Genomic DNA, 23,074 nt, shown 5'->3' on the forward strand with positions numbered 1-23,074 from the left:
AGAGAAGTCTACTAATATCAAATACCGGCCTTAATTTGAGGAAGAAATTTCTGAGGATGTACGTCTGGAGTACAGCATTGTATGGTAGTGAAACATGGACTGTGGGAAAACCGGAACAGAAGAGAATCGAAGCATTGGAGATGTGGTGCTATAGACGAATGTTGAAAATTAGGTGGACTGATAAGGTAAGGAATGAGGAGGTTCTACGCAGAATCGGAGAGGAAAGGAATATGTGGAAAACACTGATAAGGAGAAGGGACAGGATGATAGGACATCTGCTAAGACATGAGGGAATGACTTCCATGGTACTAGAGGGAGCTGTAGAGGACAAAAACTGTAGAGGAAGACAGAGATTGGAATACGTCAAGCAAATAATTGAGGACGTGGGTTGCAAGTGCTACTCTGAGATGAAGAGGTTAGCACAGGAAAGGAATTCGTGGCGGGCCGCATCAAACCAGTCAGTAGACTGATGACCAAAAAAAAAAAAAGGATGTGGAAAACCGCCTACAAACCACATCCAGGCTGGCCGGCACACCGGCCGTCGTCGTTAATCCGCTGGGCGGATTCGATCCGGGGCCGGCGCGCCTACCCGAGTCCAGGAAGCATCGCGTTAGCGCTCTCGGCTATCCCGGTGGGTTGTAAATGTGTATAATCAGTTTTAAAAAAAACTTTCTTAAACTCTGCATGTGACTTGATTATTTTTTATTACAGTAAAACTAAAGATATCTCAACATATCTTTAGCTCCCCCTCCTTGAGGTTTGTCTGCATCCGCCACTGCAGCAGTGACATTGTGCAATACGGTATGGTTTGTTGATAAATTTCCTAAACCGTACGTTCCTTCAACACATTACTTCTCCTTTTGCATACGTCGCTCTGGGACGATGAAGATAAAATCAGATTTGGCGTCACACTGAGGCTTAAGAAAAATCGCTGTTCCCAAGCATCGTTCGCGCCTTGAATAGGAACAGTGGAGAATGTAGTGGTACGCAAGGTACAAACCACCAGGCGGCTTGCAGTATGCAAATGTGACATGAGGGGAGTTCAATAAGTAATGCAATATATTTCTTTCTCGACCAGTTTCGGCTGAAAAATTGTGGAATTTCTTGTGGGACATCATGGAATACTCCCGCTTCAGCCCATACAGTTTCATGAAGCTCCGACAGGTGAGCCGACCGCGGTGGCCACGCGGTTCTAGGCGCTGCCAACCGGAACTGCGCTGCTGCTACGGTCGCAGGTCCGAATCCTGCCTCGGGCATGGATGTGTGTGATGTCCTTAGGTTAGTTAGGTTTAAGTAGTTCTAAGTTCTAGGGGACTGATGACCTCAGATGTTAAGTCCCATAGTGCTCAGAGCCATTTGAATCCGACAGGTGACGGCGCTATACACAGCCTTCAAAACGGCGTCTGTAGCGCAGGTGCATTCCAAGCAGAGAGCTCTCGTTGAGTTTCTTTTAGCGGAATTCGGAGCAGCGCAGATATACATAGGCGCCTGCAGAATGTCTACGGAGACCTGAGAGGGAACAAAAGCACGGGGAGTCGTTGGGCGAGGCGCCTGTCATCATTGTAACAAGGTCGCGAAAACCTGGCCCCTTCAGATGCAGGAGCAGCTCAAAACTCCACTGGACTGTTCTTCCTTATCCACTCTACAGCCCTGATCTTCCACCTTCAGACTTCCGTCTGCCTGGCCCAATGAAGGTGCGCCCGCGGGAAGCAGTACGTGGATGATGAGGTTATTGATGCTGCAAGACGTTAGCTCCGATGTTTACCAGTAGAGCGGTGTCATGCGGACATACAGGCCCGCCCAGTACGGTTGTGTAAGACTATCGCATTCAGTGCAGATTGTTTTGAAAAATAGGGTTCTGCGGCCAACAGAGTAGGGAATAACATGGTGTATTGGAATATTGAATAAAATCACGTGCTTTCAGAAACAAATGTACTGCATTACTTACTGAGCGCCCCTTGTAGATCAAGTGGGTCCGGACGAGTTACGTAACTATTTACAGTATACGCTTAGGAAAGCAGTCAATAAGAATTCCCTTTTAAAGTCAGGCAACAGCCCGCATCTCGTGGTCGTGCGGTAGCGTTCTCGCTTCCCACGCCCGGGTTCCCGGGTTCGATTCCCGGCGGGTCAGGGATTTTCTCTGCCTCATGATGGCTGGGTGTTGTGTGCTGTCCTTAGGTTAGTTAGGTTTAAGTAGTTCTAAGTTCTAGGGGACTGATGACCATAGATGTTAAGTCCCATAGTGCTCAGAGCCAGCCAAAGTCAGCCAACATCGGTGTTCATTATCGTCTTCACATTTTTTGGAGGCCGCCAATTTCGACACCCTGCTCTGAATCGAATTTTGATTTCTACTGCGACGTGGAGGATTAACGTCTCACCCACGGCAACGAATTTCTAATGGTCAATGCTCCATGAAAAATGCAGTGCACTCTCTTCTGTTACACTTATGGACGTCGTCCATTTAGTACCACGCTTTGCTTTTTCTCTACGTTTTCGTGAATTGTTGCAGTTTTGGGTTTGCCTTCACGTGGATCATTTTCATGCCAAATAGTTTCGCGTTTGAGCTCAATAACTCTTTTCTTAACTGGACAAAATAACAGCCCTCTCCTAATCGAAGGAGAGACACTCGCCTCAAAAACTTTCACCAACTTTAGATGAATATCTTTCGTCAATAACCCGTTCACAACCAAGACTTTTATCTTGATGCGTTTCGACGTGGTGGAAGCTTGTGTCGGGTCCGCAGCTGTATGAAGGCGTGTGCGTACTTGCAAGTAAACTTGCTAGTCGCGTGCAAGGTAGTGGAAAGAGTTTCTTGCATCTTCCTGCAAATACTTGCCTAACTTGCCAGTTGTTGAAAGTTTTTCTCAAACTTGCAGAAGTTTTGTATGTTTAGTACCGGTACAAAAATGTCAGCGTCGAAAAGGATAATGGCGCAAAGATAGACGTGCTCAAAAAAATGTATCAGTTTTCATATGGTACCCATGTTTGAAAATGTACCGCTTGGATAATGAGCTCTGACCTTTGTGATCTACAGGAGACCATCACATGAGCAGTGTTTTGAGTACACGTCGGTGGATTCTCTTCTACGTGACGAAGCATGTCGTCTCCAAAGTCGAGAGTGCGGCGCGTACGTTCAGAAATCGAGTTGAATTCACCAGGGCTTAAGTCAGGGGACTGGAGTAGGTGGTATAGCACTTAGTAGTCCCATCAGTCAAACAAATCAGTAACAGCTTGCACTGTACGTGCTTGAGCATTGTCCTGCAAAATGATGGCCAGGTCCTGCAGAAAGTGTCATCACTTCTGTCTCTATGCTGTTCATTTTTGGAACACAACCTACGACCAGCTCACAGACAGAAATGATGACACTTTCTGCAGGACCTGACCATCATTTTGCAGGACAGTGCTGAAGCACGTACAGTGCAAGCTGTTACTGATTTGTTTCACTGATGGGGCTGCTAAGTTCTATACCACTTACTGCACTCCCCTGGCTTAAGCCCTTGTGAGTTCAACTCGATTTCTGAACTGAAGGAAACACTTCACGACATTCGCTTCAGAACTGCTACAAATTCGTCGGGCAAGAGACCGCGCCGCTCGAACTGTCAACACAACTGGCACTGCTAAGAGCATCCTACGACTTCCACATCGCTGGCAACGGCTTATACACAATGCTAGTGACTACTTTGTAGGTCAGTAAAACGTGGAAACACGTATCTAATTTGTATGAAGTGTAAATAAATTAAAGTTCCAACCCTCGTACATACATTTACAGGCGCCGGTGCCTGTAACTTTCACGCTCTGTAAAGTCGTTGGATGACATTTCTGGACATATTATGCACTCACTCCCCCCACTACAAGGCCTGGAAGTTTGCAACGGGAACTACCGAACGCTCTGTATAATTGGTCACCATCAGACACGGAAGTGTGAAATGAATTTACCGATTACCTTTTCCTCAGAAGGAGAAGTAGAAAGGCGGTACAGACTTCTTTAAATTTTAGTTCATTTTTTAATGTTAGCGTAAACACATGCGTATTACATTTGTAAAAAAAAAACTGCCTTCCATATTTCAGTATCCTGTTTTCGAGTATTTCATTCCACAACAGACAACAGGCATTCGAAACCTGAATACGACGTTCTCAGAAAGCTTTTAATCTGAGCGAAGTCTTCCGAGTGTAGTTCTGTGTTTAGTTATTTTGCAGCTGGCTCCAAAAATACTACACTTACGTGCTGTGTGCGAGTCTGTAGAGGAATGTCGGTGTTGAACGATGATGGATGAGAGAAGGGAGACGCTGAAATACGGCGCCAGCACATAGCCCACTCCTCACGAATAGCACCAAGGGGGCCGTCAAGCTTAACGTCCCCGTCCGACTGGCGATATCAGTCATCAGTGTAACATGCACTCTCTTCAAGAGACACCGTAGAGAGGTTTGGCATTTAAACCAGGACATTGGCGCAAAGTCTTGTGAGCGAGAACTTTACGCCACCACCTCCACATCTCTTGTCGGCCAAATTCCGGCAGTGAAAACTTTTTGCTCCACCAGGATTCACACTGGCTTACCCCTGGATCGAGCGCCACCGCACAAGCGTGTTAGTGACCTCGGCCACAAAGGCGGGTTGTTCTTGATAACTTATGTACGCCTCTGTATCCACTTATTTACCAAAACATTTCTTTTTTCCTAACTTCTTGTGTTCTGTGGCGATTTTTCTCCAATAAATAATGCAACAACGATGACGGCTGCTCTGGTTTTTAAGCATGACATCGTAAACTTCCAAATGTCTATCTTACCATGTGACTATAGTGGAAACACTTCTACAAGTACTGCAATTTTCTAAAATCAATTTGTTCAAGAGACATGCAGAAGTAAACTTATGCAAGTAAACACCTCTGTACGTGCTTGCAGAAGTTACTTGAGAAGGTTATTTGCTACTGGACATACACCATATCCCATCTTATAGGGAAACAAGATCCACCGAACTCCTATAAATTTATCGGAATAATGATACCAGAAACTAATGATTCCATTATCAATGCCGCATGATGCGCCAGAAAGTCTTTATACCACATATACGGGCTACTGCATTGCAGTTATAACATAACTGAGTATGGACCACGTACAGATCAATCTTTTCCGGGAATTAATAGTGGTAATTTTTATATGTGGTATGACACATAATCCAGCACTGATGATGGAAACATAAGTTTCTGGAAAAAGTATGAAAATAAATTTAAAAATTCTTTTTGCCCAACATAATAGTTCCATGACATCATGCTTTACGGTTTGAACGAAGCACATACATCGTGACCGCTTTTAAAAACTCTTTAAAAGGGAGTAGTCCACAGAGCAACTTGACACCTGAGTGATTTTACTGTGCAACGAGTACCAACATCACAAGAGGAAAGTTTATTGATAACAACACACAGACGTGCTGCACTAATACCTCAGTTTCTGTTCTCTCGTTCAGGATCTACTGTAATACCCGAGGAGACGGGGCTGGTCCGGATGGTCCAACAGTTCTGTCTGAGTTGTATTCGGAATCAACTAATCTTTTTGGTGTTACCGATACGTGGTACTCGTTGCTTTCTAAATTCCTGCATTGTAGCACGATACGAGTTATATCACCAACGCGTTTTTTTAATTATTTTCTTTATCACACTGACGTCGGACGTAGCTGCTGGCGTGTGCATATACAAACGACGATTAGGGGCGACCAGGCTGCCTTTGAAAACCTCGTTTACTTCGGAGCGATTGGAAGCGAACACAAGCGAACTAGCATTAGCATTCGTACATAATTTGCCATGTTCGCTACCCTTCGCTTGTACCTCTGAGCAAGCGTTTATACTGGAGCTAACAGAAGATAACACGAAAAAGAACGAACATAGCATGCCAACCCTAAGAACGCTGCGTTACTGCTGTATGTATTTTTTGTACCCAATAATCACTATAGACCGATTAAACTTGCTTGATAGCTGACGTCTGTCTCTTGCCCCTAGAGTGTTGCCTCATGCGCTCCACGCTATTGCTAGGTTATAGGCGACACACAAACACGACGGATCACTTCTCAAATGCTGCTAACGTGAAACGCGGAGCAACGTTGGAAGCAGCCACCGCGAAGTATGACAGACATGCGAGATGCTCTGTCGAAACCTGATTTTAAGTGACCAATGACTGAATGACGGCAGACGACGGTTTTGTAGCCCTGAATTTAAACTCATATCCTAATCTAACTACAGCCTCGTGATGCGTACTGGATACGAAAAAACGGCGATCAACAATCTGCGCAGAACTACAATCACGATCGCTCTGTTGACGACGTTTAAGGCTAACTTCTACGAGCACACTCAGGACAGGAAAATTTCATAATATGTTTGTTCGCATAGCCATCTTCCGCAGCAAAATTTAAGTTTTAACGGTAAAAGCAAAAGGATTTCTCGCTGTCACTGGTTACTTGTCCTCGCACTGGCTACACGGGATGTCGCGTTACAAACCGATGAGCAGTCCTGGCTGGCATTTGGTTGCAGTTATAGGCGACACAAGCAGATTCCAGATGGAAAAAGAATGATAGGAAGAAAAATAAGAGCAAACAAAGAGGCAATATGATTATGAAAATGACGCAGCAAAGCAGAGATAAAAATATTACGTTTAAACCAAAACAGCGAATAAAAATGATAATCGATGTTTTTTTACGTTCAGAAAAATAAAAGGTCTCGCAGCATTTTACCTTCCACCTTCTATTTTTCAGTTTATACACTAACTACTACGCTATGTCATTATACTGCAGAAAGCTGTTGTATCTATGACTCTTGTGTCCCAGTCGCAATCAAGCCCCTACCACGCCGTAGCGGAGAAGCGAGGCAACTGTCCCCCGATTGAAGCAGCTGATCGCCGCCATTTGCAGGGATGAATCTCAGTACTGCGGTTGTGATTTGAAGTATATGAGACGCAATAAGAGCAAATTGAAGCACAAATTAAACACGTTTGTTAAAAAAAATACTGAATATTCGAGTCTATTTTAAAAGTATACTTAAATGAATGAAGTTTCCTAATTTCCGAAATACGTCTGCATAGAGACGCGAAATTAAGAATGTAAGGCTCTTTCCTGACAAGGTGGGGCGAGTTTACATCGAGCTATTTGCATTAGATAATTACATGAAACTTTTAAAGTAGCAGACAGTACGATTTAATTCACATAATTTTCCTGTCAGATCCTGTTTACTTTTTGCCAGCTAGCCTACTGTGTACATTTTGCACAGTTTTTGTTTAGCACAGTATTGTCTACACTCGAATATTGGTATGATTAATTGTAATAATCCATATCACTTTAAATAATGAAGGAATTTCATTAACATATTAGTTTTTAACACTGATAGCACCTCTGAAGGTGGTTGGGTTTGCAACATTTGATCAAATATTTGACCATTTACGAAGTACAAGCACCACCTGACAACACAAGTATCTAAACGCAATTATTCGACCTACCTCTGATTCATACCTAATATATATTTGATTAAAAATCTAAATACCTAACATGTTCCTAGTTCTTCATTCAGTTAACCTTACTACATTAACCCTGTTAGTATTTTTAGTAATTTATAGGCAAATACAATATAAGTACTTGACATGCAACAAAGTACCTTTGTAATCTAACACTGCAACTTTTTCCCTATTTAGCTTGCAATTTTTGTAGCTCTGAGCACTAGGCGACTTAACTTCTGAGGGCATCAGTCGCCTAGAACTTAGAACTACTTAAACCTAACTAACCTAAGGACATCACACACATCCATGCCCGTGGCAGGATTCGAACCTGCGACCGTAGCGGTCGCTCGGCTCCAGACTGTAGCGCCTAGAACCGCACGGACACTCCAGCCGGCGCAATTTCTGTAGCAGAAAGTTTATTAGATACAGTATAAGGTGTAAATATAGACATCAGGTTAGGCTATAGAACAATCTGCTGTCACCTACATTTAGCATTTGCATTAATTGGCTTTGCAAACACTATACCTTTTCCAAATGAGTTGGAAATCCGAATACTGTCGGTATAGCATCGTCCTTCGGTTGACGTCTATTTACATACACTCCTGGAAATAAGAACACCGTGAATTCATTGTCCGAGGAAGGGGAAACTTTATTGACACATTCCTGGGGTCAGATACATCACATGATCACACTGACAGAACCACAGGCACATAGACACAGGCAACAGAGCATGCACAATGTCGGCACTAGTACAGTGTATATCCACCTTTCGTAGCAATGCAGGCTGCTATTCTCCCATGGAGACGATCGTAGAGATGCTGGATGTAGTCTTGTGGAACGGCTTGCCATGCCATTTCCACCTGGCGCCTCAGTTGGACCAGCGTTCGTGCTGGACGTGCAGACCGCCTGAGACGACGCTTCATCCAGTCCAAACATGCTCAATGGGGGACAGATCCGGAGATCTTGCTGGCCAGGGTAGTTGACTTACACCTTCGAGAGCACGTTGGGTGGCACGGGATACATGCGGACGTGCATTGTCCTGTTGGAACAGCAAGTTCCCTTGCCGGTCTAGGAATGGTAGAACGATGGGTTCGATGACGGTTTGGATGTACCGTGCACTATTCAGTGTCCCCTCGACGATCACCAGTGGTGTACGGCCAGTGTAGGAGATCGCTCCCCACACCATGATGCCGGGTGTTGGCCCTGTGTGCCTCGGTCGTATGCAGTCCTGATTGTGGCGCTCACCTGCACGGCGCCAAACACGCATACGACCATCATTGGCACCAAGGCAGAAGCGACTCTCATCGCTGAAGACGACACGTCTCCATTCGTCCCTCCATTCACGCCTGTCGCGACACCACTGGAGGCGGGCTGCACGATGTTGGGGCGTGAGCGGAAGACGGCCTAACGGTGTGCGGGACCATAGCCCAGCTTCATGGAGACGGTTGTGAATGGTCCTCGCCGATACCCCAGGAGCAACAGTGTCCCTAATTTGCTGGGAAGTGGCGGTGCGGTCCCCTACGGCACTGCGTAGGATCCTACGGTCTTGGCGTGCATCCGTGCGTCGCTGCGGTCCGGTCCCAGGTCGACGGGCACGTGCACCTTCCACCGACCACTGGCGACAACATCGATGTACTGTGGAGACCTCACGCCCCACGTGTTGAGCAATTCGGCGGTACGTCCACCCGGCCTCCCGCATGCCCTCGCTCAAAGTCCGTCAACTGCACATACGGTTCACGTCCACGCTGTCGCGGCATGCTACCAGTGTTAAAGACTGCGATGGAGCTCCGTATGCCACGGCAAACTGGCTGACACTGACGGCGGCGGTGCAGAAATGCTGCGCAGCTAGCGCCATTGGACGGCCAACACCGCGGTTCCTGGTGTGTCCGCTGTGCCGTGCGTGTGATCATTGCTTGTACAGCCCTCTCGCAGTGTCCGGAGCAAGTATGGTGGGTCTGACACACCGGTGTCAATGTGTTCTTTTTTCCATTTCCAGGAGTGTAATTTTCCATGTAACAATTCTCTTCAAAATGAAGAGAGCACAGCAACTGATTTGCTGTCGGTTAGAAGTGCTCTCTCCGAGTAGCAACAATCCATTTCCGATTTAGAAAATCATTTGTAAGGGGAAATCTAAACAATAACAAACGCCCACGATGTATTATTTCTCCATGAAAATACTATATACAAGTAATAGAAAGTAAAAAACAACCAGAAATGACTGACCTGTCAAATGTAATATTGTTTCCGTCTTCGTCTTTGCTTCCGTTCTTACTGTTACAATTAAAAGCAGCCCACGAACGAACCATGTTTACGCACTGTGTCCCTGCAAATGGCGGCTTCTATCACGTTCAATGTGGGGACGCGACACTAGCGCCAATGCGCGGTCTAGTTTTTATTTAGTAAGTCTATGGTCGCAACGATTAACTGACAACTATGGTCGAAGGACAACCTTTAAAAATTCATCTTCACGCAATGTCGTGCGAGCTTATGTAGTGTAACCCGATCTCTGTGATTGTAATAACTATATAAATGACGCCGAATCGCGTCTTGTGCGAAAGGATTCAGCAGTGTTCGGCTAGAGCTGTGTATGAAACGTGTGTATTTCGTTAGCATCGTCGTGTGTGTGTGTTGTTTTTGGTGCAGTTATCATGTGTGATGAAATACAAAATAAAACGGCCAGACACAGGATTACAGGTCCAAACATATCAAGCAAGAAAGAAAGCCCAACAAGGAAATAGAAGTGAACTAATTGGCATTTTGGCAACGGTGAACGGTTCGGGCATGACGTTCACTGCTCTGATTGGAGGAAACCAGCTACAGTGCGTGAAGTGTCAACTATCAAGTAATTTTGATCGGGCTATTCACAGGTTTCACTCGTCATAATATTGGTTAGAGTCACGATGCACAATTATGATTTGCACAAATGATTATTTCGCCTGGTGAGCGCGCTAGTTTTGACCAAACAAGCAAAATGGCGTGGTGTCTGAATTTTCAGGCAAATATGAGACGTTATCACTGCATTGCAGTTCCAGCCTTGCTTAGCATTATTCCTAAATTTTGTACATATGTCGGTGACGTTTTATGCTGGCTTCTTATAGCAATTTAGAGTCGAAATTTAAAAGCAGGTCACTAATTACTGACGAGCTTAGCAGCTGGAGACAATTAAGTTAGTAATTATTTTGAATTTCAAGAGCTGCTACATCTCAGACATTTCGTGATGTCTGTAGTGACATGCGCAAAGCACTGAGCGATTTAATTAAATGAAAAATAATATTAATGATTTACGAGTACTGTATTGTAAAATATGCGTATGGCTTGATGAAATCTGCTATGTAGTTTCTTGGAGAGAGACGCTGTGACCGAGGGGAAAACGATTTTTATTTATTTAGTCACAAATAACAGTGATACATCTCTAAAGTACTAACAGCAGCTTTGAGCGTAAGCCACGAATGGTCAGTTCTTTCGTATATTTTCAATTTTGCATTAGCCAACAAAATGGATACAAAGTCGTTTTCGTTTATTTTCAACTAAATTTCTTGTGCTGTTCCTTTTTAATAAAAAGAAATACAAAGGCTTGTGCATCTTCACTGCGTTCTCACCTGATGAAGCCAAGTAATGAATTTATTGTCTTTTTCATCTCCCCAGTCGGACCTTTGAGTGGTTCGGCAGCTTTCTATCAACCATATTTCTTGTTTTTCGACATTTCGTGCTGTTGATTTGTTGTGTCCTATAAGCACCTATATTCTTCTACAGGGCACTTCACAATTCATATTACAGGCCTCTTAGGAGTTGTAGAGTGGGCTTAGTAGATAAAGTTCTGATAAGGCATCCACGTCCGGAAACGTACCATTTGGATAATGAGCTCCGACCTTTGTGATTTATAGGAGACCATCGCATGACCAATGTTCCGAGTACTCGTCGTCGGATTCTCTTCTACACGACGAAGCACGTCGGCTCTGAAGTCAAGAGTGCGGCACGTCCGTGGAGCACCACTAATCAACTCTCTTAAATCCCTTTTACACGTTCGACGTTCTTGTCTCAATTGACCATTCGAAACAAGTGTGTCTACTGCAACGCCTCTGGCGTTTTAGTCCCGTACTTAGTGTTGTCTGCATTGAGTGGTCATTTTCATTTACAAAATGGTTCAAATGGCTCTGAGCACTATGGGACTCAACTGCTGTGGTCATAAGTCCCCTAGAACTTAGAACTACTTAAACCTAACTAACCTAAGGACATCACACAACACCCAGCCATCACGAGGCTTAGAAAATCCCTGACCCCGCCGGGAATCGAACCCGGGCGTGGGAAGCGAGAACGCTACCGCACGACCACGAGATGTGGGCTTTCATTTACACGTCAGGGCCAAAATTGCCGGTATTGTGAGAGTGGATTGCTGTACTATTTGGCATCTGGATAGTAAAAACGACATTTTTACGGAAAAATCGAAATATACTAACAAAATTTAGGAAGAAGCAATGACAATAGTATTTATTATTTATAAGAACAGTGGAAGTTTTTGCCAACGGTCGTGGGGTAAATTGTTCGCACTGCTGAGAATTAAAAGAATAGGAACAGTGCCATCCAAACATTTCAGAACATATAGACTTACTAGCTCAAGAAAATATGCATTTGCAAACACGTCGGGCAATTTGTAGAACGCAGTAAATAGCGGCTTTTGGGCTCTATCCTTTGTATCTTGTTTTCTTACTAAGTGCCTAGTAACAACGAAAATTATTTTTCATGCCTAATAATTCTGACTTTTTTACTGTTGAACTAATTTTCATTACAACACGTTTATCTATTTACATTCTTATTTGTGCATAGTCTAGGTTTTTTCTCTGTAAAACGTAAGTAATTTTTACTTTCACATATTTTCTTTCTCTTGTTGGACGAGTACGGAAAAATGCCAAGAAGTTGTGTAACTTTTCAGTGTGCCACGAAAACAAAGCTAACAACATAACAAGGATTAAGAAGATAAGAAAGCACAAAATCATTTTCTGTAATAGGAATCCGATCGACCAGAACAGGGTATTACTTCCAATGTTAGCAGACGCCCCTATTGTTAAAACCTGCCTAGTCATCAATATGGGGTTTCTAGGAAACCTGCTTTCTGGAATTGCTAGACAACATTCAAATAAATCTTATTAATGAGTTTTATTACAAAACGAGCAATTATAATACTTTGTGTTACACCAATGTGTCACAAGTGACATACGAAATAATTAAGTTTCTTCTGCACAATTCCAAAGTCTGAAACACAGAGGGTTCAAGCGAAGTATTGAGCTTTGATGCTTCTATGCTACTCGCTAGTCTTGAGGCTGCTTGCTGTTCGACTGGGCCGCGACTAGTCCCGCGCGGCGTTATGTCCTCTTCGCATAGGGGCTGCTGCTGTTGCATTATCGTCCTGGAGAGGAGTCAGCCAGTGTGCGATTGGCTGACGTGTTGTCACAGCCCTCTCTGCTCTATCGTTCCCGACTGGCGTGCCGGCGCTCAACTTTACGCCACAACTATAGTCTATGCATGCGCAGTGTGCATCATTGGAAATTTAGAACTCTACACTCGTCACAATCTCTAGATCACTGACGTCATACACATGCTCGCGTCGTGGTTGGTTGCTGATATACACGGCAGGCACGAAAAGAGCACAAACTTCGAGTAGTCGATTTTGACCAGAAAGTCGCTCGTGTTAAACGGGCTTTAGTTGTGAACGTACTAGTTTCTCTCAGCCGTTGTTGTAGTTGGGCAAAAATAGTACGGTGTGGCCGTTTGTGATATCGCAATTACGAAAGCGGCCGAAGGCGGCGGCCTCTCAGTTTGTATATGTACCGTGAAGTGGGAAATTTGAAAGTGACCCATTATTCAAATGGTGCATTTCCAGGTACGCGTTTCTTATCGAAACACTATCAACTCAGACCCCTCTACAACCCTTAGAAGCCTGTAATAGGAACTGTAAAACACTGTATTAGCAATATTACATTCTGTTCTGACCACTTCGTTGTTCATTCAACTCAAGCCATTAACAACAGTATTTCGCGTAAAAACAAAAGACGAATACCGTCTGCGCTATGGACGATTCGTTTTATGGTTCGCTGAGATACAGGCAATCAGCCGAACACGAACATCTGGGTATGTGAACCGAACAAAGCCGAATGCTGTTACCCACAGTGAATGCTCGTTCGCTAATGTTCGCTGCGGTAAACCTGGCTTAATACTCGGTGTTAATGCTGAACACTGCTGTTACTTACAATTCACGTTATTGTGCTCCCGCCGTTTTATTCGATATGTCTTTGGAAAGACATATAAATGGCTGTTATGTTTTGATCACTAGGCTCTCCTACAGTCCTCCAGCACAGTTTTCTGATGGCAGATTGATGCAACAGTTTCCGGTGGTTACCGTTACGGGAAGGGGGGGCGCGTGAGTTGTCCGTCTCTACCTTTGCTTGACGGATCAACCTGCAAGCTTTAAAGCATACCGCAAATTTGAGGAACTAAAATGTCACTATATCATTACAGGTTCAACAACGTACGGAAGAACATAGTAAAGCACGTTTAGAAGGAGAACAAAAGTTAACAAAAACAAGACCAAAATCCATACATATAAATGTCTCTGTGTGTGTGTGTGTGTGTTCCACATCGCCTCCTAAACAACTACACCGATTTCAACCAGTCTTCATCAAGCAACAATCGTTGCGGAGGTGAGAACCACCATCGTTCAGGAAATAGGACGTCATAAAAAATGAGATGCGTGAAAAACTGTTGCATCATGCATGACGTTTAAATTTATTACCTATCTCCGACTAACTCTATTCGGAATAAATTTTGCAGGCAGTATCCACATATGCCACTAAATGCACCTAGAAAATTATAACGTGGTACCACAAAAAATTCAGGAGATATGACGTCAAAAACACTGAGACGCGTGAAAACATGCCATATCATACATGATGTTATATTAATTCTTTACTACTAAAAGGACAACTTAAGGAAATCCCCAACACCTGCCAGCGCTTTCAACTGCGACGCCAATAACTGTCTTTATAGCTAGGAAGAGACGTTGCCATAGAGACGTTTACAAAATCGCTTTGTAGACATGCAAAGCAGCTGCACTTATACATAAGTACATTATGCATTTATTTGTACGACTGGTTCATAATTTCAAATTTTGTTTTCGTTTCTAATAGAAAATTGGCAAAATGAATACCCGAGAAGTGTCGGGTTTATCAGTTAGTAATTTATAAACAACGCAATCAAAAGTTAATACACACACAAAAAAATGTTTTGAATCAGCCTGGTTCCCAGAACTCCTGAAGAGAGACGTCCCTTTCACTGCACAGAGATGTCACTAAACCCGCCCAAAGACGTAAACAACCATGCATGAGCAGCGCCTATTAGACGGAGGGAGTCCGACAGCCGAACAGTTCCCATCATTCCACCAGGAAGGAGGTACACGGCTCGTGTTGTCTGTAGTTCAACCATGTCTAGACGGTCAATACCGCGATTCGATCGCGTCCGCATTGTTACTTTGTGCCAGGAAGGGTTCTCATCTCGGAGTGAACCAATGCGATGTTGTTTGGACATGGAGGAGATACAGAGAGACAAGAACTATCGATGACATACCTCGCTCAGGCCGCCCCAGGGCTAGTATTGCAGCGGATGACCGCGAACTACGGATTATGTCTCGGAGGAACACTGACAGCAGCGCCAGCATGTTGAATAATGCTTTTCGAGCAGCCACAGGACGTCGTGTTACGACTCAAACTGTGTGCAATAGGCTGCATGATGCGCAACTTCACTCCAGACGTCCATCTTTGCAACCACGACACCACGCAGCGCGATACAGATGGTCCCAAGAACATGCGGAATGGGCCGCTCAGGATTGGCATCACGTTCTCTGCATCGATGAGTGTCGCATATGCTTTCAACCACACAATCGTCGGAGACGTGTTTGGAGGCAGCCCAGTCAGGTTGAACGCCTTAGAAACATTGTCCATCGAGTGCAGGAAGGTGGAAGTCACCTGATGTTTTGGGGTGGCATTATGTGGGGCCGATGTACGCCGCTAGTCGTCATGGAAGGCGCCATAACGGCTGTACGATACGTGAATGCTTTCCTCCGTCCGATAGGGCAACCATATCGGCAGCATATTGGCGAGGCATTTGTCTTGGACGACAATTCACGCCCTCATCGTGCACATTTTGTGAATGACTTCCTTCAGGATAACGACATCGCTCGACTAGAGTGGCCTACAGTTCTCCAGACGTGAACCCTATAGAACATGTCTGGGATAGATTGAAAATGGCTGTTTATGGACGACGTGACCCACCAACCACTCTGAGGGATCTACGCTGAATAGCCGTTGAGGAGTGGAACAATCTGGACCAACAGTGCCTTGATGAACTTGGGAATAGTATGCCACGACGAATACGGACTTGCATCAATGCAAGAGGACGTGCTACTGGGTGCTCGAGGTACCGGTGTGTACAGCAATTTGGACCACTACCTATGAAGATCTTGTTGTAAGGTGGTACAACATGCAATGTGTGGTTTTCATGAGCAATAAAAAGGGCGGAAATGATGTTTATGTTGGTCTCTATTCCAGTTTTCTGTACAGGTTCCGGAACTCTCGGATTTGAGGTGATGCAAAAATTTTTTGATGTGTGTAGTATACATCCACAATGGAGTCGTAGAACCGGTTGACGGGATTCCGTACTTGTAGCAAACGACTCCAAGAGTAAAAATGGATTAGAATAATTTTGGTAAATTATATAGAGTACAGAGTAGATACTAGTTGCCGAAGTTTCTGACACAAAAAGTTGAAAATCAGTGGGTTCTATCTGATTTGACTTATGGCATTTAAAACTGATGACTCGTCGAACAGTGAAGAGATCCGTGTTGAGAATTAATTATTGTTGTTGTTGTTGTCTTCAGTCCTGAGACTGGTTTGATGCACCTCTCCATGCTACTCTATCCCGTGCAAGCTTCTTCATCTCCCGGTACCTACTGCACCCTACATCCTTCTGAATCTGCTTAGTGTATTCATCTCTTGGTCTCCCTCTGCGATTTTTACCCTCCACGCTGCCCTCCAGTACTAAATTGGTGATCCCTTGATGCCTCAGAACATGCCTTACCAACCGATCCCTTCTTCTAATCAAGTTGTGCCAGAAACTCCTCTTCTCCCCAATTCTATTCAATACCTCCTCATTAGTTATGTGAGAATTAATAGGAAGACGAATACATAGAAGATGTACCAAGGATATTCTTTGTTGCATTCAAAGAGATAAGGAACGATCAACATGACGACCTAATGGAAAGCGAATATATCACAGAAAATTTGCAGCAGCAACACGAATGAGTATTGGTGAAGACGGTAATACATTGGAAAGTCTGGATGCGCCATTTGTCCAGCAGTCTACGTCAAATACACGGTGATTATGGCCGCGGAAACCTTTACTGTGATAGTGGTCTTCGTTGCACAAAGATGATCCAATAGTTTTCGCCAGTAAAACACGGGAGTTAATTGGCTGAACATGAACGACACACTGAACGTCCTCAACACGTAAAAATATTGAAGTAGCTAGGGAACTAAAACTGTGAAAGGTTCTTCTTACGATTTTCCATTTCCTTCAGTAACAACATGGTTAATACAACGATACTTGATTTACTTTATTTCTTTATTATTTGGGAATGCATCATGCTAACGTTTCTTTCTTTTTTTCGTTCAGTATATAAATCAAGCGCCTAACCACAAATTAATCCAGCTGGCAGTCCACGATCAGCAATTACACTGATAACGGTTTTCCCAACGACGGTACAAAAATGGTGTTCGACGTTTAGACGAAGTCTTTCGAAAGAGATCAGTAGCTCATTTGGAAATGAATGTAGGAAGAAGCGGCTGTGGCTCGTTAAAGGAAACATCCCTGGAAATCCAAGTAAAATTAAACCACAGGACCTGGCGGCACCTTGTACCTCACTCGTGTACGAGTCCAGTGTCGAATAACGCGACGCGAAATTTGCAGTTGCTATATGTTGTTGTTGTGGTCTTCAGTCCAGAGACTGGTTTGATGCAGCTCTCCATGCTACTCTATCCTGTACAAGCTTCATCATCTCCCAGTACCTATTGCAACCTACATCCTTCTGAATCTGCTTAGTGTATTCATCTCTTGGGTCTCCTACGACTTTTACCCTCCACGCCGCCCTCCAATACTAAATTGGTGATCCCTTGATGCCTCGGAACATGTCCTACCAACCGATCCCTTCTTCTAGTCAAGTTGTGCCACAAATTCCTCTTCTTCCCATTTCTATTCAGTACCTCCTCATTAATTACATGATCTATCCATCTAATATTCAGCATTCTTCTGTAGCACCACATTTCGAAAGCCTCTATTCTCTTCTTGTCTAAACTATTCATCGTCCATGTTTCACTTCCATACAAATATTTTCAGGAAAGACTTCCTGATAGTTAAATCTATACTCGATGTTGACAAATTTCTCTTCTTCAGAAACACTTTCCTTGCCATTGCCAGTCTACATTTTAATTCCTCTCTGCTTCAGCCATCGTCAGTTATTTTGCTCCCAAAATAGCAAAACTCATCTACTACTTTAAGTATCTCATTTCCTTATCTAATTCCCTCAGCATCACCCGACCTAATTCAACTACATTCCATTATCCTTGTTTTAATTTTGTTGATATTCATCTTATATACTCCTTTCAAGACGCTGTCCATTCCGTTCAACTGCTCTTCCGGGTCCTTTACTGTCTCTGACATAATTACAATGTCATCGGTGAACCTCAAAGTTTTTATTTCTTCTCCATTCCTACTCCAAATTTTTCTTTTGTTTCCTTTACTGCTTGCTCACTATACAGATATATAACTTGTGCAAAAATGGCAGTTTTGATCTGCTCCCACTCTTCTGGCCCATGGCAAATTTCTGGGGACGACCATGTGTCCAAGTTAGATTCATTAAAGGTTAATGCAGATTATATCTTCTTCTAGTGTTGTATTTGTGAATATCGCTGTTAGTCTCAAACTCAGATTGATTGTTGATTAAAAAAAATCGTAAGCGAATAAATGTGCTGTGAGGCTGTGGTTAATATTCCCATGTGTTTAAAGAGATGCCTCCGAGATGTAAGGCTATGAATTCCAGATATAATTCTATAATTATTTTCTTTTGTGCATGGAATACTTTTTCCCTGCGTGAAAAGATACCCCAGAATATTATCCCGCAACATACAAATGAATTAAAACAAGTTAACTTACTCAACTTCTGTATCCCCGGAGACTACAATTATTCTTATGGCAAAAGTAGCCGAACCTAAATGTTGTAGCAGGTCTGCTGCCTTTATATATCTTCCAGTTTAAGTTTTCATCAATTTGCACACCTAAGAATTTAGAATTTTCTACCCCCGACAAGCTTGTAAAACCATGAAGCTTGATTTCTCGGTGGCGCTTGAGAATTTAACGTCCCGTCGACAACGAGGTCATTAGAGACGGAGCGCAAGCTCGGGTGAGAGAAGGATGGGGAAGGAAATCGGCCGTGCCCTTTCAAAGGAACCATCCCGGCATTTGCCTGAAGCGATTTAGGGAAATCACGGAAAACCTAAATCAGGATGGCCGGAGACGGGATTGAACCGTCGTCCTCCCGAATGCGAGTCCAGTGTGCTAACCACTGCGCCACCTCGCTCGGTATCGTACTAGAGCAGCATTTGTTACATCTAAGTGTGTGCTACAGTAGTACGAAAGATGAATAAAATTGGTGATCCTTTGAGTTTATGCTGCCCTCGTACGTGACATCTGCACAGTTTTTTATCTTCAGACTTACCGTTTTGGCGGAGCAATTACTTGCTTGATACGGCTCTCACAATTGTTGCAATAGATTCGGGTGTTCAGAAGCATCAACGAACTTGTCACTAGCCTACTTGAATTCCCTGTATCCAGGGCTGGTTTAAGGCCCATCGCTTGGAGGCGGCAAAGGTGTCACAAGTGTAGACTTCGTACAGGATGTATCACAATTAGTAGCAGCCGCTTGGAGCAACAGTGCACGATTTGTGTACAGGGTGTCACAATTAGTAGACAAAACTGACGTGTGTAAAAGTTTACGAATGAGGAGGGGCAAATTATAAATTCTCAAACTGGCCCTGCCTGTACTCCAACACCAAATCTCTGCAACTCTTGCTGAGAGGAAGCCTGGGCTTTAGAACAGCCTGCCCAGGTCACGAAGTAGATGAAACGTACTTACAACACACCGCGTCTGTGTAACTTGCACGATGGGGCAGATGTAAATTTCGTGTAAATCTAACGATGATTTACGAGGGCGTGCTCAAAAGTAACGCCACCGCAATTGTTATGTGAAATCTCTTAAATCTATTTAAATAAAACGTTAATATTCTACATCTTTATTTTTCATGACAGCTAACACTAGAGAGCTCCTAATTGACGCGAGTACCATGGCTGTATGTAACGTAATTACGTCGGTGCGTGTGAAACAGCATGATGTAATTGAGTTTCGAATCCAAAGAGTTCGTCTACATGTGGAAAACCCTCACCTTAACCATGAGAATGCCACACTACACACGAGAGCTGCGACATCTGTAACAATCAGGCAACTTGGGTTCACTGTCATCGATCATCCTCCATACAACCCCGACATTGACCCATCCGGTTTTCATACGTTCCCAAAAGTTAAAGAACACCTTCGAGGACTCCCCTCTGATAGTAATGAAGCAGTGCAAGCAGAGGTGAGGTTGTGGCTTCATCAGCAAGTCAAACGTTCTACAGTGGCGGTACCAACAAACTGGTCTGTCGTCGGGAGAAATGTGTTAGTTACCAGAGTGACTATGTTGAAAAATAAATACGTACCCATGAAGAATAATGATGTAGAATGTTAACAGAGTTTGTTTTATTTATATAGTTTTCACATGAAAAGTTCGGAGGCGTTACTTTTCAGCATGCTCTCGTATTTTGAACAAACGTGATTTAAACATATTATCTCAGTTCGTTATTTATATCTAATGATCGTCGTATCATTCATTAATAACTAGAGATACGTAAAATGTCCAAAGTCGTTACTAAATGTCACTGCAACTAACAGAACGTGTTTGACACTTTCTCAGCTAGCTATCACAAATTTGCCTCGGGGACCGTCAGTGTTAGGAGAAAGAAAGGGGGAGGCACTGTAAAACTTTGCGCGAAATGAATTACGTCCTTCAATTTGCTTGATGCTGCAAGCCATCATAAGAGAATCCTGTTTTGGAAGTTCTTGTGTCGTAGTGTGATCGATCAATTCTCAAATTTCGCTGGCTCATGCGCCAGCCGATACCTCTGTATACAAGGATACTTTATTTGTAATCGAGTATTTTCTATACAACGATAGTTTCCTCAAATAGTATTTCTTGGCACTGCATGTCTACCGGGAAAATATACGAGCGCTAGAAGTTGGCACTTAGCGCGACGCTTCATTCAAGAGAATTTCGTACCCATCATCCCCCACGCAATGAGCCAGCCTTAAAGAGCGCGTGCTTTCGTTTGGTATAGGGCCAGCGTCATTCAATAGACTGACGAATTTCATCTAGAAGCTTCACATCAGACTACGTGCTGGGTACCGGCTTATCGTATGGCGTGAAACGTCCTCTGATCCGCTGCCAAGAATAGCAGTGCAAGCGTCAGTATAGCCAACGTTCGCTTTTTGTGTCAGAATGAGGTTGCCAGCATTAGATGATGTCTAAATCAAAATAGAGAACACTGCCACATCTAAATTACCCAACAACTTTTCAATATTTACGATCGCTCAGAAAACTGCTGTTACGACGTGACAGAAAGTCTACGTAAACTTAGGAAACGTAAGAGAAAGGAAGGTAACTCGCGTCTCCAATCGTCCGAAACTTGATTTGTTCAACTTAAAACCATCAAAGAAAACATTTTGCCTGCATGTGTATCACGGCAGAAAACCGTCGCAGATGACAAAAAAAATCTTCTATTCCAAGACACTGCACATCATAACACACGCTTGTTTTCCTCTGGGCCCACTGAAAAAATCGCTCTTTAATAACTATAGCGCAAAGCTGCACCATCGTAGGCTCTTGTCCAATAAATAGCAATATAGGGAAATAACTACGGCAATATGACTTAAACTGTATTAATTTCTCCAACAATGGCCTTTGCCTCTCAATATGCAGCTGTTGAAATGTCAAAATACGACCCACATGTCACAAAAACATTTTCTCTGAACCGATTCCTTTTTTAGTTATCAAATGCAACGTAACCTCATTTGTGAAATGGAGGTAATCATAATACGATGAAGTGTTTTCAATTTCGATTCGTGAAAAACCGCACTATATGATTTATTCCACTCTTAACACCTGTGTTTGCCCTCAAATTATATCAACGATTAGGGATTACTGAATACTCTTCAACAATAGCTTTCGTAAGGTATAATCGTAGACAGTTTTATAGTTATAACCTGTCTTATACCCAGAAACATAATTAACCAATAGCTATTCCTTAAAATCGACGCAACTATGCTGGCGATACACTGTTTTCGTAGTTGTTCTGACAGTACCAGATGTTCGCGTTTTGTGTGAAAATGTAAATCAGGTTTTCGGCGCCAGTCTGTTAGAGACTGATGATATGTTGTTCGATGCAGTATTCTTATCGCATTCGGAAACATGACACAAGACATTTACATGAATTAACAAGAAATTACACTGGCACGATACTTCGTTGAACTGGTGCGCCTAGCACAATGATACACCGTAAACCGAACTCTATTGAATTCTAGGAACATGTTGCCAGCAAAATTAATCACTGGGAACGAAAACGTTTAACGTCTGGTTTGTTTTTGGCGCGACCTCATTACGTAATTGCAAAGCGATGTTTGCCAAGGCCGAATAAATGAACAGAATGATCTGTGACAGTAACTGTTTTCTAAAAAAAATAACTATAACAAAGAAATTTTAGAAATTACTGCATGATGCTGTTGTTTGCGTCAAATGTTAAATACAATAAGATGAAAATTATTCTATACTTACCAGACTTCAGTGATATCCAGAAAATTTTGGCAGAACACGTATTTCCTTAATGACACGACGACACAGCTGCAGAATCACGTGAACTATTCCACGAAAACGAGTCACTCACACGTACACTTGAAATATATTCGTCACTTATACCACAGAACGAAAACGAACACATCGTGAAACGTACACAAAACTGCTGGTGCCATGTACACCCAACACTTCGCGTGTTTGTCGTGACGTCACTGAGTGTCTGTTGTAGTTCGGCCTCTGTCCGCTAGGTAGCTCCACTGAAACCATGACCTTGCTCAAGCGGTTCAGGCCGCCTATGTCAGAAGTTACACGACAGAGTCGTTGTAAGCATACGTTTCCCACGAATTATCCGGTATGACGTGCTCGAAGGAAACTGTATATGGGTACGTTATGAGCCTGAGATGCAATTTTAAAAATACGAAGGCATGGCAAAGCCATGGACATAATTTTCTTGTCCTTGGTGCACTTTGGCTACAGCTCATACAAAGTAATCATCTTCCACAATGAAATTGATAAAAATGCAGTTTTACTCCCTCTGTGTTCTCTAAATGTGATTTAAT

At 43.4% G+C, this 23,074-nt stretch overlaps 1 protein-coding gene across 1 annotated transcript in view; it reads right to left on the reverse strand.

The window, feature by feature from the left end:
- The window catches only part of LOC126187631 (protein cycle), a 948,550-nt gene extending 925,833 nt beyond the window's left edge, over positions 1-22,717 (reverse strand). Inside the window, exon 1 of the mRNA XM_049928830.1 lies at positions 22,497-22,717. The gene's annotated coding sequence lies outside the window, so the exon portion shown is untranslated. The remainder of the gene's footprint in view (positions 1-22,496) is intronic.
- Between the last annotated feature and the right edge of the window lie 357 nt (positions 22,718-23,074).

The sequence above is a fragment of the Schistocerca cancellata genome, chromosome 5, assembly GCF_023864275.1.
Source record: "Schistocerca cancellata isolate TAMUIC-IGC-003103 chromosome 5, iqSchCanc2.1, whole genome shotgun sequence".
NCBI lineage: Eukaryota > Metazoa > Arthropoda > Insecta > Orthoptera > Acrididae > Schistocerca > Schistocerca cancellata.